General features: G+C 53.0%; 1 long non-coding RNA gene across 1 annotated transcript; it reads left to right on the top strand.

Annotated features, from left to right (window-relative positions):
- Nucleotides 1-6,338: 6,338 nt before the first annotated feature.
- LOC134472374 (uncharacterized) lies at nucleotides 6,339-8,895 on the top strand. The gene is made up of 2 exons (XR_010042179.1): nucleotides 6,339-6,758; nucleotides 7,981-8,895. It is a non-coding gene; the product is annotated as an uncharacterized LOC134472374 (long non-coding RNA).
- The last annotated feature ends 8,753 nt before the right edge of the window (nucleotides 8,896-17,648 follow it).

Genomic DNA, 17,648 nt, shown 5'->3' on the forward strand with positions numbered 1-17,648 from the left:
AAACCAGTCTGCCCAGAGGACCACCCCTCAGCTCCGGAGCAGACAGAGCTTCCGTTTTAAACAGGCCCTACCGAGTCCTTGTCCTTAGCAATGCGCCCACGGGCACTGAGGGAGGACTGCTGGGCCCCCTTCAGAGGTGGAAACCAGAGCCCGGAGAAGGCAGTTAAGTTTCTGAGTGTCACACACCCATGAGCAACAGAGATGCGACCCAGTGTGGCTTATTTGACCCCACAACGTGCTGACTTTCTGTACCTACCCAGCCTAGACGATGCTCTTGTGGGTGCCCCCTGGGGGCTCTGCGGCCCAAGTGGATTCAGGTCGGGCACTTGGGATGGGACCTCCGTGTCACCCTTCCTCCAAGACTTGATTTTCCAGTCCATGACATGGGGTGCACAGGCTTCACTCCAGACCTGGAGCCTTGGGAAGCAATGAGATCATGTTTGTCTAGGGCCTGGAACATCTTGGAAGGAGAAGGCTCGGCTAAGACAAGGGCTTATTGTCCCCCCTTCGCTGGCCCCCTGCCTGCCCCGCCCCAGTCACCCCTGAGGCCAGCCTGGCCCACAGGCCCCAGTGGCCACTATACGCCAGCATGGGGTGTGACTTAGTGTCCCCTCCCTTCCTGAGGACCGGTCCCACCATCAAAGCTCTGGGTGCCCCTGGGTGGGAGGTGCAAAAAAGGACAGCTCTGGGGAGTCTTGTCTTGGGGACTCACAACCACACCGTTATGGTGGGCTGGGGTGAGCTGTCAGGCCATCATAAAACATTGCAAGAACTTTTGTGCTTGCTTTTCAATCGTGCTGACAAGGGTGACCTCACTGCATTCCTGAGGGGACACTGTCACCCTATCTCACAGATGCAGCCGTGAGCCCCTAACCTCCAGCCTAAGACCAGGACGGATGAGGTAGGATTTGAACTGGAGACAGAGTGGCTCTGCAGAGTTTTGCAAAGAGGTCTGGAATAGGGGCCAGCCTGGTGATAATTCCAGAGCCTTCCCTGACAGAGTCTGGGAACACAGCTTCGCTGCAAAACAGGGAGGCTGAGGCAGGTCAGTTCTTGCCCTGTCCGAAGACCAGGAGACCCCTGGCTCCGAGAAAGGGGCTAAGCAATTTGAAGCATGAAGACACCTAATGGGGCCACCCATGAGCTGCTGGGTGCCCATGCAGCTCTGAGGCCCCATGGGGCTCTCGGCCACCAGCCAACGGAACAAATAACAGCTCCGACTTGACACGTCCACAAGTCAACTGTAGATTTCCTCCCCAGCCCGCTCCTCCCTCCGTCTCCCCACCTCAGGAAATGGTACCATCGCCCTGGGCGGCTCAGGCCAGAAAACCGGGAGGCAGCCTCGGCCCCTCCTGCCCTCGCCCCCACATCCCTGCCACTGCCAAGACCTGCCAACCTCCCTCCAAAGTAAATCCCAAGCCCGCTCCTCAGTGCCTGAGCTGCCACCCTGGCGTCTGAGCCACCCCCCACTTCCCCAGCCCCTCCCGCCCGCCCCCTGCCCTCTCCTGCCGCCTCTCAGAAGCCAGATGGGAATCAGGCCCATCCTGTGCCCTCTGCACACTTTCTCCACAGTGGACGGCCGGCCACCAGCCAGGAGCTCCGTGCATGGACGCCACCTCCTACTCCAACCAACCATCTCCTCCTCCTCATGTCCCTGGTCCTTCTTCCCTGACACTTTGCCCCCATCCTCCCCCCCAGCCCCTTCTCAGCCTGGAGCTCACTTTCTTTATACCCCCCAAATAACAAGGTATCCCCCTCCTTTCCCCCCAAGCTGCCATCTGTCGCCTCTACAGGACTTTCCCTTCCTCAGAAGTCCGTGTTCGTCACTATTTCTGCCTCGCCACAAGGCCCCAAGGGAGATGCCTGCCATCCTGTCACTGTCACATCCTGCGAGCAGCCAGACACCTGGTGCATAAGCAAGCCACGCAGAAGGTGACAGCAGCTTGAATTTGCTGTGCTCCTTCAGGCCTCTTTGAGTGGAATCATCTACCCCTTCTCTTGATGCTTGCCATTTTCCAGATGTGAAGACTGAGGCTCAGAGGCTGGGACAGGTTGCCCACTACCACGCAGCTGGAGTGTGGCAGTGCTGCATGTAGAATCCAGGTCTCTAGAGCTGGAAGTCTGTGTGTCTGACCACTGTGCCATCTGCAGTGGTCACTGCCATCGACACTATCAACACTGTTGCTGTATCCTCACATCTCAGAGGCCATTGGTTGTAAACTGCATCCTTATTTTATAGTCACTCATTCAGGCTTAGAAGAAACCTGACTGAAACTGTAGCCTGCCACCCCAGTTTTAAAGATGAGAAAATACACTTTGAAAGAGCCCTAACACAGGGGTGATCATTGAGTATTATTAAACTTCCTGAAACCTGCTGGGGTCGGTGGTGGCACATGTTTGTGATCCCAGCATTCAGGAGGCTGAGACAGGAGGATCATCCAGAGTTCAGAGCCAGCCTGAACTACATAGGAAGGCTTTGTCTCAAAAAACAAAAATAAGTAAATGAATAAAATAAAACCTCATGAAGTCAGAATAACTTAAAATTGTTTGCTGTTTTAAGCTTTTAAATTAAGCTCTCCCAATAACACATAATAGCTGCTATGTTATGTTCAACAACCATGAGATTGTCTTGGGAGCAACTGATTGAATTAACTGGAAAGTCTGCAATACATGAAAATGTATTCTTCTCTTCATTCTTCCAGAAAATAACATTGCAGAGAATTTTTTTAAAACATAAATAAATAAAGATGTGAAAGCACAAGAACAATGTTTATGGAGAATTGATGCAGTAGAAATGTTTTGGTTTTGTTTGTTTTTGGTACTGGGGATCAAACCCAGCAGCACTCTACTACTGACCTACTTTTGAGGTTTAAAATTTAAAACTTTTTAAAAATTAAAGTGGAACTCAGATTTGCCATCCTCCTGCCTCAGCTTCCCTCATTTCTAGGGTTACAGGAACGTGCCACCACATAAACAATCCAATCCTGAGCGCTCAAAATACTGATGGACTCCGCCACAGTGCTGTGGGCTGCCCCAGGAGCTCTAGGAGCTGGGAGACGCCCTGGCCCAGGCCAGAGAGTTCAAGGTCCCTGCGGGGAGCTAGAAAGGAACAGTGCCAGGTGATGAACACCCTGGGAGGAGAGGAAGGGGCCCAACCCCTCAGGGGAGAGGGTATCTAAGGCGGTTCCTAGGGAGCATGGGAGAGACCGGAGCACACCTTCCTGGTGGGGAACTAGCACTGAGCCCACTACAGCACACCTGCAGCAAGTGGGCAGGCCAGGTGTTACGGTCAGATGGGGATAGTCCTCCTGGGGCTTCATCCTGCAAGACAGGTGATCCCTGAGGTTGTCCCACTGCCCCAGAGTCCCAGGGCTGCCTTTGTAACTAAGAGGATGGAGAGGGGGATGGGGACTGGGAAGCGGCCAGGGGTCCTGGGAGAGACCGGGCCATGCTGTCAAGGACCCAGTTACCCTTGTGCTGCATGGGGGCAGAGGACTGTGTCTGATGCTCCCTCAGGGCCCCCTGGCATGGCTGGCCCTGCCAACAGGGACTTGGGAGCAGGAGGACGGAGGGCCGCCTCCCCGCCCAGCCTGGGAACGTCCGGGCTGGCCGAGGGCCACTGAGGCTGGTGAAAGGCGCACTTACCATGACGGATGGGGGCCCGCCAGCCCCGCCAATTAGGCAAGATGGAGAGCCAGGACCCAGCTATAAATATCCCGCCGCCGACCGGCCCAGGAATGTAAATGGTGGCGTTGAACAAGCAGGAGAAAATGTTCAGTTTAGACAGGATGGGCCTGGGGGTTTTCAAAACACATTCTTTGCTCCACCAAGACTTTGAGTTGGGCAGCAGTAAGACCAGTTCCCAGAGAGTGAACTCCACTTACAGCTCTGTTCTGATCAGGGGGCACCTGGCAAAGGAGGGGCACATAGCCCCACCAGGTATCAAGGCCACCATCAGCAAGTGGCCCTGTCCCCAGCCTCCTGTGGCTGTGAGGGCATGGGCCAGGACTGAGGGGCAACTGGCCTTCAAGACCAGAGATCAGGAAACGGGTCTTTCTGTGGGGTTACTAAGAATGAGGCCCTCTGTGTCCTCCCACCCTGACGCCTGTTAATTTTTTTAATATTTTACTTTATATTTGTAGTACTAGGGGTTGAACCCAGAGCCTTTGCACTGAACTACATCCTCAACTCTTTCTTAGGCTATTTTTTTATGCTGAGATAAGGTCTTGCTAAACCTCTGAATTGCAAGCTGGATTTAAATTTGTGGTACTCCTGACTCGGCCTCCTGGAGCACTAGGGTTAGGAACATGTGTTACCATACCCAGCTCCCAACATGCTTCTAAAATTTTAGAGCAACTTTGACCAACAGAGTGATTAAGCCTCCTCTTCATCTGCTCTTGTGTTTCAAACCAAATGTTTCAGGACAGGCAGAGACTAGCAGGGGTTGACGGGAGAGGACGCAGCGTGGGCAGCATCCCACATGACAGTAATGCTCACAAGGAGGGCTTCGAGCCCTGCTGGGATGCTCCGAGGTCTGTGTGACCTCCAGTGGGAGGTCCAGAATAGCAAACAGTACAGTTACTGTGGCTTCCAGACCCTAGCAATGTGCGTGTCCGCTCCTCAGTCTTCAAAGTCCCCGTGGCTTCCTCCCGCGTGACTGTTCCATCCTGGTAGCTCTGCACAGCCCTGCAGAGGTAGCCCTCCTGTCCCTTAGTCCCTGGCCACACACTCGTGGCCACATGGGTTGTTCTTTTTTCCTCTGTGCTTTCTCCTATTGCTTGAAACCCTACACAACTCTCCAGGAAATGTAAGGGAAGTTAAACAAGTTAGAGAAAGAAAAGTTATAAGTGCTTTTCCAGAAGGCAGAAAAAAATTCAAGTTATTTCCTACTAGTGGGTCTAGAGTTTTATTATGTATTTATATATGTTTCAACTTTATAATCTGTCTGGAGATCATTTAATGTCAGCCATAAAGTGTTCGCTAATTTGCTCTCACCCTGAATTGCTGGGCTTTTGTTTCCCATTGCTGTGGAATGCTTATCTCTGTATGGACTGCATTTTATGTGTAATTGGTGCTTAACCATAGGACTAATTGCTGCTTCCTTTTCCATTCTAGTGGTGTCTATTGCTGATCTTGCTCCAGCATCGTGCTATTAAATTATTACTCCTTTAGACCATGTTTATTGGAGACTTTATAGCATAGTAATTAAGATGATGGGCTTTGAAGTCATGATGGTGAGGGTTTATACAAGAACTCTGCCACCTAATAAATGTTTGACCTCAGACAAGTTAACTCACTGTTCCTCCTCAATGAAATGAAATACGAGGAGACAAACCTCACAAGTTGAGGACAAACTGAGTGCTAGACAGAGGAGTCCATGAGACACAGGGAGCACAGGGTAGCCCTGCTCACAGATCAGTGCAAAGTCTGCCTGCCACTCCTCTTTCTCAGGACTATGCATTTGGTAGGCGCATGCCTATGCAATATGGCAAGAAAAAGAAACAGAAAGTGTTATGGTTGAGATGTACACCATCTGGTGGCCAGGATGTTAAAGGTATAGTCTCCATGGTGGTGTTACTGGGAGACATGGAACCTTTACTAGGATTTGGAAGCCCTGTGGAAACTTTATCCCTCTTTCTCTTTTGCTTCCTGGGCCTGAGGTGAGTAGTCCTGTTCTCCATAGACTCTCACTAAGATGAGCCACCCTCAGAGCAAGCATTCCAGTTGACCTTGGCCTGGAAACTCCAACTTTGTAAGTGAAAATAAACCTGTCTGCAACAGCAAGCAGAAACTCCTAGCATGCCTGGTCAATTGGGGTTTATACAATGTGCATCAGAGTGACCAACTGTCCCTGAGTCAGGAGCAGCTGAATCTGGAACAGAGCTATTACCTGGGCAACTAGGCACCTGAAGTACATTGCTAGGTGATTTTTGCAACTGTGTGATTTTCTGCTACAGCTCTAAGTTAACAAGCACATATTTCATTATGGTGACAGAAAAATAGGATGATTTTCCTAGAAGCAAAGGCTCCCTAGGCATCCTGACACTTGTCCCTCACTCACATAGACTCAGGATGCCATAGGCAGAGCCAGATCCCCAGGTCTTCCCTCCACCCCGCCCAGGTGGAACCTAATCACCAAGTTACCATGGTCACAGCAGAACATTCAGACCTCCCAGGGAGGAGAAAACAGCCTAGATTACTTCCTGCAGAAAGGCGAGGTGATAGAGACCCCCACAGCAACCACTTCCTGTGTGGCCACAGTGAGTGTAGAGACCTGAGCAGTCACCAGCTGGCTCTGATCCTGGGGGCTCCACACCTGAGGCCAGAGAACCCAGAAGTTGTGACTCTGGGGTAAAAGAGGTTTTCTGGAGAAATGATGTCCCGGCCCAGATGCACAGCGAAGAGGGAGAGGCTGCTCCAGGGAGGGGTGGCTGGGTCCTGCCTGCAGGGAGGCAGGCTGCTCCCCAAATGGGAGAGAAGGAGGAGGCTGCAGGCTTGCTGAGCAGAGTAAGAGCAAAAGAGGGCTGGGGCAAGATTGGCACACGTAGCTGGAAGTCCCACAAGCCAGGGCCTTCGCACAGAGCTGCGCCCCGGCACCTTTCAATACTTCATTTTGAGATAGTCTGCTAACTCACTACATTGCCCAGGCTAGACTCAAACTCGACATCTTTCTGCCTCAGCTTCTCAGAGTGTTAGAATTAGAGGTGCACACCATCATGCCCAGCTACAAAACTTCCTGCAGCTCCTGGAAGTGACGGGTAAGTTTCAGGGAAATGGGAAGATTCTCATTTCTAAAGGGTCCAGCCTATCTGCAGGGGACAGCTGAGGCAGGATCGTCCCTAAGGCAGGTGACCAGCAAAGGTGGCCTGGGGTGGTGAGGTGGGAAGATAGGTTGGGGTGGAATGGGGGGCTGGAGACTCAGTGTGAGTGATGGGAGTGTGGCTGGGGAGTGTCGGGTGATGATGACAGCAACAGGAGCAATGGGGAATGGTGATGGATGAAGAGGTCCATGCTGCTCATCAGGGTCTAGGCTAGGGTGTCTTTTCTCCAGGAGGCCCCTGTCACTCTGAGTCTGGTTCAGAGTCCTCACTGACTTTCGCGAGCTGAAGGGGCACAGTCCCAGAAGTCCTGACTTTCGCTTCTGGACCTCAGATTTGGAAGCACTTAGGAGCAAAGCTGTGACCCTGCACCTAGCACCATAACTCCAACGGAGGATTCAGGCCAGACAGAGGAAGAGAGCCTCGAAAGGACCCTCAGTTTAGGACTCAGCAGGAGAGGCAGCTGGGGGAGCAGGGGATGGAGGGATGCACCTTCTGAAGTTGAGATGTCCCAGGCCCAGACAGGCAGGGACAACGCTACAGCTGTGGGGCTCTGGGATCTAGGAGAGAGGGTCTTAGACTGGGTCCGTGGAGGAGCACTCCTGAGATGGTGAGGTCAAGAAAAATCTACCACAGCCAGGTCTGATAGCTTACACCCATCATTTGGGCGTCTCAAACCCAGCACTCTGGAGGCTGAGGCAGGAGGATTGCAAGTTTGTGCTTAGCCTGGGCAACTTAGCAACTTAATAAAGCACTGTCTCAAAAAAAAAATTAAAAAGGACAGTGTGAGGAGCCTGAGTTCAACCAAGTACAGAAAATAAAAGAAAAAGAAAAAATACTCGATCAGAAGTCAGAAAGGACTTCGCCCACAGTGGGGAGCGGCGGGTTGAAACCAGGCCCCAGAGGTCAGAAGTGAGCTTCCTAGGCTACTGGCCAGCCAGGTGTCTGACAAGAACCCCTACCTGGGAACAATGCCAGCCCGAACCCCTGTCTGCTGCAAGCCAGTACAGCCTGGCCCGGCCCACCCTCCTGGGCTGCCGGGCCGAGCTGAGTCCCACCCCACCCAGGCCAGGGTGAGAATTCCGGCCACAGGGCCCTGTGATGTGGTCACGTTGGAAAAATGTTAATCAAATATTCTCTCCGTGTTTCCTTTCTTTCCCAGGCTGGATTCCTAGAAGACAGGAATTTATGGTGTGAGAGAGCTCCAGCCTCTGCAAGCCTCAGCCAAGGCTAACAGCCCCAGCAGCGGCTGCCAAGCAGGGAGGGAGCGGGTGAGCGGCTGGGTGCAGGGGGCCTGTGTTTACAGAGCCCTCTGACCCCAAGTTCTCAAGCCAGGGGCCCCAACGAGGTCCCCCCTCCTGGTCTGCTCACCCATGACTGGGAAAAGTGCTCCCCCTGGGGACAAGGCCTGCGGAGACACCCAAGGGTCCTGAGAGTCCCTGTGCAAGTTGCTCTATCTCTGCCCCACCTTGGCAGCCCCCAGGGGCCAGGGGTCCCTGTGAAGCCCCACTCCTCTCTCAAGCCAAGGACAGGGTCATGGATGGCGGCTTCTTGGCCTCGTGTGGTGTGTCCCCTCTCTGGGGTATATAGCCTGGAGCTGCCTAAAGGAGCAGACCTCAGACCCTATCCCAGGCGACTCCTGCTGGGAAGACAGCTCACCCTGACACCAACACCACCTGTGACTGAAGGTCTGTCCACCTGTCACCTGCCGAGCCCCACTGCACACAGGGCACCTGGCAGCCCAGAACAAGGCAGAGGAGCTGCGGAGGGAGACTGGCATGGAAAGAAAAATGGGGGTGATTGTCCCATGAAGTCAGGAGGACTGGAGGGACTGCAAGATCCAAGCATGGAGTGGCAGCCCCAGGGTTAGGAGGACAGGGGTCACTGAAAGCCCCCTGAAGAAGTGTCCTCATGGACAGCTGGAATTCACCAGGCAGACACACAGGGAGGGGACTTGTGGGAACATTCCAGTTGAGACCCCAGCATGCGCAAAGGCCCAGAATGTTTATACCTTGGTAAGACTTTTCATATAAATAAATTCTCAAATAAAAAAAGAAGAAAAAGGCCTTTGGCAAAGCACACGTCTGGATGTCTTGCTTGGAAAATGAAACCCTGTTCTGTCCCAAAGTCCAAGGACAGCAGAGAGCGTGACTTGACACGTCTCAGGTCCCCCTCCTTCTACCCAGACACCCCAGCAGCGCCTCCCCATGCCCCTCAGGCTGCTCCCGCATCTCTGTCCATCCCCCCTTCTCACTCCTCCCCAGCACCTGCCTAGACCCAGGCCCAGTCCCAAGGACCAACTCCAGCTGTCCTCCAGCCTGGGCCAGGAGTCCAGGAGGGAACAAGGAGTGCCTGGGATTTTCCTAGGTGTCTGTTCTCTGGGTGCCTTGGAGTAGAGGGAATCTGAACTTTTGACGTCTGTTTTATTTTTCAAATCACAGGGGACACATTCCATCACCCCAGAGGATGCCAGGAAACCATGGCTAACTCTGAACCTTACAGACAAGGCGTGGTCAAAATAATGATGAATGCTTACATTTAAAAACTTTACTACAGTAAAAGACACATAGTCACGAATCCCTCCCAAAAGCCTCCCCCTCCACTTCTGGCACATAATCCCAGTGTTCTTGCCAATTTCAGAAGCAGTTCTGGACATGCTCTTTCCTGAGTGTCTTTAGGTGTGCCACCATGACTGCCTCAGTGTCGTATGTCTATTAAAACATTTCCTTTCTTGGTTATTTTGACTTTAGGGAACAGTTAGAAGATATACGGTACCAGATTTGGTGGATAAAGCAGATGAAGACATATCATAATGTTTTTATTTGACAGAAATTTCCATAAATGTGTGATCAATAAGGAGTAATCGTAAATGGTGAATGTTTAAATTTAAAATTTTATTTCAGTAAAAGATATTCTGCCATTAATTTCTCTCAAAATACTTCTTGCTTCAAAAACAATTTTTCCATTGTTCTTGACAATGAGCCTTTTGCTATAGTAAGACTTTTCTTTTAAAAAAAATCTAAACACCATATCTTTCATTCGCCCCTTGAATATTATGCTTTTTTCCTAAATAAATATACTATGATAAACGGTCTCCTTTTGACATTCAGCTCCTGTTTGTCACATCCAAAAGGCTGCCCTGCCACTTTTGAGCTTCAGGACCATCATTAGGTAAAATAAGGGCTACACCAAGCACTATAATATTAGTTGATCTGATAACCAACAAAGCCACTAGGTGGCTAATGTACAGGTAGCATATACAGGGTGGATACACTGCTGCTTGTCCTGTGCGCAACAGAGCAGGACAGAATTCGAGCTCACATCATACTCTGCAGGATGGCACACAATTCAGAACACTTGAATTGTTTGGAATTCCCCATTTCATGTTTTTGGACTGTGGTTCACCACAAAGAAATGAAACCACAGCAAGTTAAACTGTGGGTAAAAAGGAACTACTGGATTTACCTTGTCCCTGTTATCCTCTTTCCCTCCAACTCTGGGCAGCCGTCCTAAGGCATCTGATGTGTTCTCATAAAATATGGGTCACTGGTAACAACTATGGGAATGGGAACGGGTTTCCTCTTGGGGTGATGAACATGTCTCAGAACCAGATAGAGGTGATGGTTGTGCCACATTGTGAATGTGCTAAACATCACTATATTTTATGCTTTAAAATTCAGGTTCAAGTTTAATTTTATTTTCTCCCCACTGCCACCACCTTCCTTTTTCAGTACTGTGGATTCAATACAGGGTTTATGCATGCTTCATTACATTTAAATATCTAGTACACTAATTTAGTTTCAATAAGTTGCCCAGGCTGGACCCACTTTTATGATCCTCCTGCCTCAGCCTCCATAGTAGTCTGGACTACAAGGCATCCACAACCACATCCAGCCAGGGTTAGTTCTACATTTTATGAATTTTATTTGCATTTTTAAAAATGTGCATCACTGTTTGGAGAAGGGGATTTTGACTTACATCCCATGTGGTGTGGTTTCTTTATAATCCTGCATTATCTTAGAGTATCATACCACATAGCATTGGCCTGGGAAAAGAGCAAAATTTAAAATTCTAAGAAGACTTTCTCCTGAAGGTGTATCATTTTTACAGTATCATAAAATTCAAAAACCATCAGTTGACCCAGCCTCAGTCAGGCACCACCTGTGCTGCCAGACAGCAATGCAGGAAGCCACCCTTCTACCTGGTATCCACCAGCACACAAGTGACCCAGGCTGTGACACCAGTAGCCTGATGGATAGCAAGTGACATCTCACCGCTGTTTTAATGAGCATTTCTATGCTTTCTTCCTGTGGGTGAATTCGAGTCTCCCTTCTCATGTTCTCTAGATGTCTGTGTTTTCTTTTCACAAACTGCTAGTTCATACCCCTCGCCCATTTCTCTAAGCAGGATTGCTATCTAATTTTTTCCTGTGCAGATATTCCTCACATTCTCTAGAGAGCAACTCTGTGTTATTTAAAAAATCAGAAGTATCACCCTGCCTCCCCAGGTCTGTCATTTCATCCACAAGGCATTCTTCATAGGGCAGAAATCCTTCATTTCTGTTAGAGTTCTGAGGACTTTGATGCATGTGTTTAAAATCATGTATATATTTGTCCTAACCAGTGTCAGCCCCCAGCCCAAAATCACAGCATGGTGGTGATATAGTAGTGATGGGGATCTGGGCCACCACTGACAAGAGACGATGCAGCAGGGGACAGATCCGTGTGAAGGGCACTGCAGGCTTGGGGTGGCCTGGAGAGATAGGCTCTCTGCACCCCTGCTTAGGTCTCCATGAAAGGTCACACCAGCTGAATGAATTCAGGCCTGGACGTGAGAATAAAACCCTGAAGAGCAGGGTAAATTGTTGGAGAGGATCTTTGGGACATGGGTGGAGGGCACTTCTAAAACAGAGTCACACCATGCACACCCCAAAAGGCAGAAAGGGCCGGCCTCCAGCCTTATCCAGAGGAAGTGGCATTTCCTCCCGGACACAGCCGGGCCCTGCCCATCGTGAGTCATGAGTCTGCAGGCTGGCACCCTGGCCCGCCCTTCCCGTCCTGCCCAGGAGGGAGCAGTGTGTGGTGCCCACCTTATCTCACCCTTGCCCAAGGGCCTGCAGACATGAGGTCAGGGCCAGGACACAAAGAGGTCAGGGGTGGGTCAGGGAGAGGTCAGGGGTTGCTGGCCAGGCTGTCCCCACGCTTTCAAGGTGGCAGAAAAGGCAAAGCAGGAAGGCCACAGCCACCCTCCAGGGCCGGGGACAGCCAAAGCTTCATGCTGTCGGTGGTGCTGGGTGGGAGAAGACAAGGCAAGGCCGAGGCAGTCCTGTGTGTCCCTGTCCCTCCCCTAGTGGCTTTTGCAGCTGGCTGCTTATAGGAGATACACAGCTGAATAGTGACCCTGCTCAGTGTTAAGTGGGACTGTGTCCACACCACTGGTGTCTTCTGGGGGCTCTGTGGGTGTCTGGGTCTCGCTTGCTGGCCATGTAAAAGGGGTCACCTGCACTGGCTTTGTCCTGGAGGCCCCAAGGTTCTGTGACACTGTGCACTTGTGTCTGAGCCTGAGAGCCTGCTGGGTCCTCTGGGCCTGGCACCCAGAGGTATGTATGTAAATCTCCATGTATGAGACAGACGGCAAGCCCAGGCTTCCTTCCCTCTTACTTTGTCCCTGGCCTGTGCCAACTCTGCCAACCATCTTTCTCCAGAGGCTCTGAGGACTGGGACGAGGTGGGGTACCTCCAAGTCCTGACCCAACAGGGACTGGAGTTTCCACTGGGCAATAGCATTTATTTAGGGGCAGACAAGTCATGCTTTGGGGGCTGATGTCCGGCTCTGCCTCTGTTCCCCAGCCAGCAGGGACATGGGTATCCTGTCCAGCCAGTGTCTCTGTCAAGGTGGAGGGACCTCCTGGAGTCCTTCTGCTTCCTTTCAGGGGCCAGATCTGCGGGTCCCTTCCAGGCTGAGCAGGAGGCTGGGGGGCTGTTTCATCAGAGCTCCTCCCCCACCCCCTACCGGGGAACCTGTGTGCTTGAGAAAGAGCCCTGGGCAGATCCTGCTAAGTGACAGATGACGTAGAGACAGACAGATAAGCAGATAGATGAATAGACACACATAAGTACGTGATCAAACAGAAGTAATGTTTCAATTCTTTTTTAAAAATTAGTACAGTAAAAGCACACTGCCATGAATCCCCCTCAAAATCCTCCCCTTGCTTCAAACACACCCATTCCGCTGCGCTTGCTGCTTTCTGAAGCAGCTCTGGAAGGCCTTTTTCCTGGGTTTAAAAATGCAGCAATGCCTGCTGCCGAGCAGAAAGGCAGGCTGGAGAAACGTGTGGCTGTGTCTGCGTCCGCCTTATTCACGGGATCTGGCACCTGTAGCTTTTGGTTCCTCCCCAAAGTCTAAATGACAGAGGGAGAAAGCATTTTAAACCAGCTCAGGACCCCGAGGCAGCTATAACACAAAGCAAAGACACCCAGCAAAGCGGACTTCCAGCACCGCTTCCAAACATGGCAAGAGTCCTGGGATAAGCATGTTCCAGCAGGGCTCGGGGGGCATTATAAGGGGGCTTCATGGCCATGCATTTTTTCACTATGATATTTTTATTTAAACACACACCATATCTCACCTCATATATAATATTAGCTCTAATAAAATACTGCACCTGGTATCTGATGTTAAATCAAGGAATTATATTAGTCACCCAGGGAACCTCACACAGCTAAAAATGGTTGCACTTTGCATGCATCGGTGCTGCTGGCATCCAGAACCTTGCCCCCTCCTTCCTGCCAGCCACCTGCTTGGCCGAGGTGACAGTGGCCTGCCCCTAAACTGGACATGGATGGGAAGCTGAGGAGCATGTTCATCAGAGCTGCAGCATGGAGCTGGGGAGGTGTGGGTCTGATGCAGGCTCTGCCCTGTGTCCTCCCTACTATGCCCCCCAGTTCTCGGGAGCCCCCCCCACTGGGAAGAGGCCAGGTGGGTGGAGACGTAGGGGTGGATGGCACATCCCCAGGGCACAGCTCCTCACGGTGACCTCTCAAGACCGATGAGCCGGGGCGCCAGGAGGGAGCGGGGGTGGGAGGTGTTGGAGAGCGGAGACTGATTTATGACCAAACAGCGATGGCACCGCTGTGAGGTGGGCACCACAACAGACCCTCAGAGATAAGAGGCAGAAGTATTCAAGCGATGTAAACAGCAGGTGGACACCACTCCCGTACCAGACACCAGCAGGAGACACCCAGGCCGGAAGACGAGGAGGTCACCCAGGACCCCACCCACCTCCCCGTCCTGAAGGCCTGGGACCTTTGATTTGCCTGGGACCCACCACCTCCATACCACCATTGCCCTCATGTAACCCCGGCCTGGCTCTGTGTCATCCTTCCCCAGTCAAACTGCCCAGGGCTCACCGTAGCGACTGAACCCATCTTCCAAATCTTCCCTACCTACCTTTTGGGGACACCCAATCCCCTTTATCTGACTTGGACCTCATCATCAGACCTACCCATCTCCCTTCCTTCAGGGCTCACCACCTCCCTGCTCACTTTCTATGTCACCCTGAATGTGTCCAATACTCCTTGTCACCTCTGGCCCTTTATGCACATAATGCCTCACCTCTAATGTCTTTCTCCTTCCTGGTTTGCTGGCAAACTCCCACTGAATCTTCAAAAGCCATTCCATAGAAGCCTTTCTCCCTCTCCAAGGAAATCTCAGCTCTCACATTGCCCTATCCCTCCCCAGCACTCCTGCCAGCCCTCTCCTCTTTGACGGGAACTGTCCGAAGAGGAGGTCTCCTGTGTGTCCTCTCTGAGGCCTTGAACTCACCTGGGGTTGAGAATTCAGAATCTCCAAGTTTAAGGGAGAGGCCCTGAGCTAGGAGGAAAAGGATCAGACCTCCAAAACACACATGCTCTCTCTGCAGTGCCCCCAGGATACCCCCTGACCCAGGGATAAAAAGTCTGGCAGCCATGGAGGACCTGATCACAGTGGCTGTGTGTAGGAGGACCTGATCACAGTAGCTGTGTGTAGGAATGAGTGGGCCCACTTGAAGAGGAAACTGAGGGCTGGACACAGTCAGTGGCAGGACACTTGCCTCTCATGGGTGAGGCCCTGGGTTTTAGCAAGAAGGAGGAAGATATGGGGGAGGGGAGAAGGGAAACTGAGGCTGGGTAGGGGTTTGTATCCATGCAGACTACACAGGGATAGTTCCAAGCTGTTGGCTTCCTCAAGGTCCCTGTGTCCAGAAGAGAGCACAGAGGGACACTTCAACAGGGCAGGGCATACTCCAGATAGAGCCTGGGCAGGACAGGGCATGCCCAGCTCAGCAAAGTGCCTGTGTGCCAGGGGACAGGATTCACCACTGCCCACTCAGCATGGGCAGGTCAGACCAGATACCCTCCAGGGGCACACAGGTGCCATCTGAGTGTCCTGGGTAGGATGCAGAGCCAGGCACCCAGCTGCCCATTCAGGCCACCTGGGGAGAGGTGGGTGCATGGCACAGCCATGTGGTGGCCGGCACAGACCCCCTGGGCTTGGGAAGTCCAGGACAGGCAGCTGCAGTGTCCACCAGCCCTGGCCACGTGTGTGAGGCAGCAGGGCTCCTGCCCCGGCAGACACTGAGAATCCTACTCACTGCCCTCCTGCAGGAACATGGCCGGGTTGAGACCGTCACCCAAAAGCGTTTTGTGTTTGCCTCCAGGTGAGCTCTGGGAACCCTGAGGAGCACTGTCCACACTGTCACCCACATACTTGGGTGCCTGCCAGGTCCATGGGCCTCTGCCAACCATGTCCTCTGTCCAGTGGGAGCCGGGTGCTCCTGCCAAGTCACCCCTCTGCCACCCGCTTGGGTGAATGAGCACCTGGGGCTGGAACCTGGGGATGGGGCTTACAGGGAATGGGGGTCACAGCCCACATAGCCTGCACCTATATGCTCACAAGCCCTGTCTGAGTCTGGGGAACAGAGTCAAGGGCACTCCGAGCCACACCCTTTACTGATTCCTGGAGTTACTCTCTGTGCCATGGGCTGAGTTAGAAACTTCAAGTCTTGACCTGGGCAGTTCACAGCCACAGAATGCAAAAGGACAGGGACCACAGAGGGGACAGCAGGGACATGGGTGGGACCAACCCAGAGCGGCTGGGCCTCTCGGGGACTGCAGTGAGCCGGGACACCCTGCCCCAGGCTACCCGCCAGCCCTGTGGCAGTGGTGAACACAGCACTCAGCCCCTGCTGTTTGCAATTTGTTCGCGGTGAACAAAGCTTAAGGATTTGCATGTTTCCTGGAACACATCTGGGCTGGGGCCCAGGGCAGGAGGATAGGACAGATATCCCCAGGAAGGGGACTGGGTGAGGAGGGGAGTGGACAGCGGAGCCCTCTGCCAAGGCCAGCAGCGCCACCCTGGAAGGAGCAGCTTTTCAGGGGGCCTTTGCAGAGCAGGCATCTCCGGGTCTAAGACCCTGGTCACACTTGATTTTCCTTGCCAGGTGGGAGACCCTACTGTGGGGACAGGTGCGGGACTGTGTGAGGGGATGAGGTGACCTGGCCCTCTGACTCAGGGGTTCTGTGGTTCTAAATCCTCCAGCTGGTGACCTTTAGGCTCTGGTATGGCAGCCCCCAGGCTCAAGGTCCCCCGAGGTGGCAGCACCACTCTGGATCTTCCGCACTGCTGTCTGCCCGCCCTGCCCACCGCAGCTCAGCAATCCCATTTGCCTTGGCCTGCTGCACAGCCAGCCGGTGTAGGCCCGAGTCCTGGAATGGGTCACATCCGGCCCAGCCGTCTAACAGGCCAGAGGCCTCAGAACTCACTAGGCCCTAGGGGAGCCCAAAATAACATCTGAGTCAGTTGGCGTCCCTGCAGACACCTGCCCCCCCAGCCACGGGGAGGGGCCTAGAGCTGGCCCAGACAGGGGACCAGGCTGTGTCAGGCAGCCACCTGCTCCATGAGGCCCCGACAGCAGCCAATCTGGCCTGTCGGGGACAAGACCACCATCAGGGTGGGGAAAGGAGGGTGAGGCAGTGGCCCTGCGTGGGAGGCTGTGGTGTGGAGTTTCCCCTGGAGAGAGAACAGGGATGGCAGGGTCAGGGGCACCCTTAAGCCCGTCTAGGGTTAGGGAAAATCTTCTAGAAACAAACGAGTCTGGAGGGGTAGGCCCAGAGCAGATGGGACAGGGCTGGGGGCGTGCTGCAGGCCACAGGAAACAATGAGCAGAGGCCATACAGCCAGAGGGGACTGAGTCCCAGAAGCCAGGGACCCAGCCCTGAGCAAGCTGGGGACCTCTGCCTCCTCGGCAGTAGGCGTGGACAGCCCGGCTAGCTTGTATCTTAGCCCTGTCACCAGCAACATCCTTCACCCTGTGAGCCAGCAGCACGCCAGACCTGTCCACCCTGCACTAGCCCAGTCAAACACAAAGAGGACTCTAGGAGAAGGAATAGTTTGCACTGTGACAGCCACATCCTCCCGCCAGGAGGTCCCAAGTATAAGTATAAGGCACATTCAGGTCTTGGACCCGTGTCGCTCAGTGTCCATGTCAGGTTAGGCTCAGGACCAGGCTGACCTGGGATAGAGGTCGTCCTGGGCCCTGACACCTGGACCTGCTTTCGGCAGGGATCAGGAGACACAAAGCAACAATGACTCTCCAAGGCTGGCCAAGGACCCATCATGTCCCTCCATCCCAGTGGGTGACTTGGGTCACTGAGGTCATCCCCCTACCCATCCCTGGGCTGAGGCAGGAGGTGGATACCTGCGTCCCCATGGGCCTGTGGCTAATCCCCCAGCTTTCCTGAGAGTGGCTTTGCTGTTCTTGGCCCTGGGCCACCACTGAGCCTGGCACAGC

This window comes from Cavia porcellus, unplaced genomic scaffold, assembly GCF_034190915.1.
Source record: "Cavia porcellus strain 051 isolate PalLab524CR breed Dunkin Hartley unplaced genomic scaffold, mCavPor4.1 scaffold_23, whole genome shotgun sequence".
NCBI classification, from domain to species: domain Eukaryota; kingdom Metazoa; phylum Chordata; class Mammalia; order Rodentia; family Caviidae; genus Cavia; species Cavia porcellus.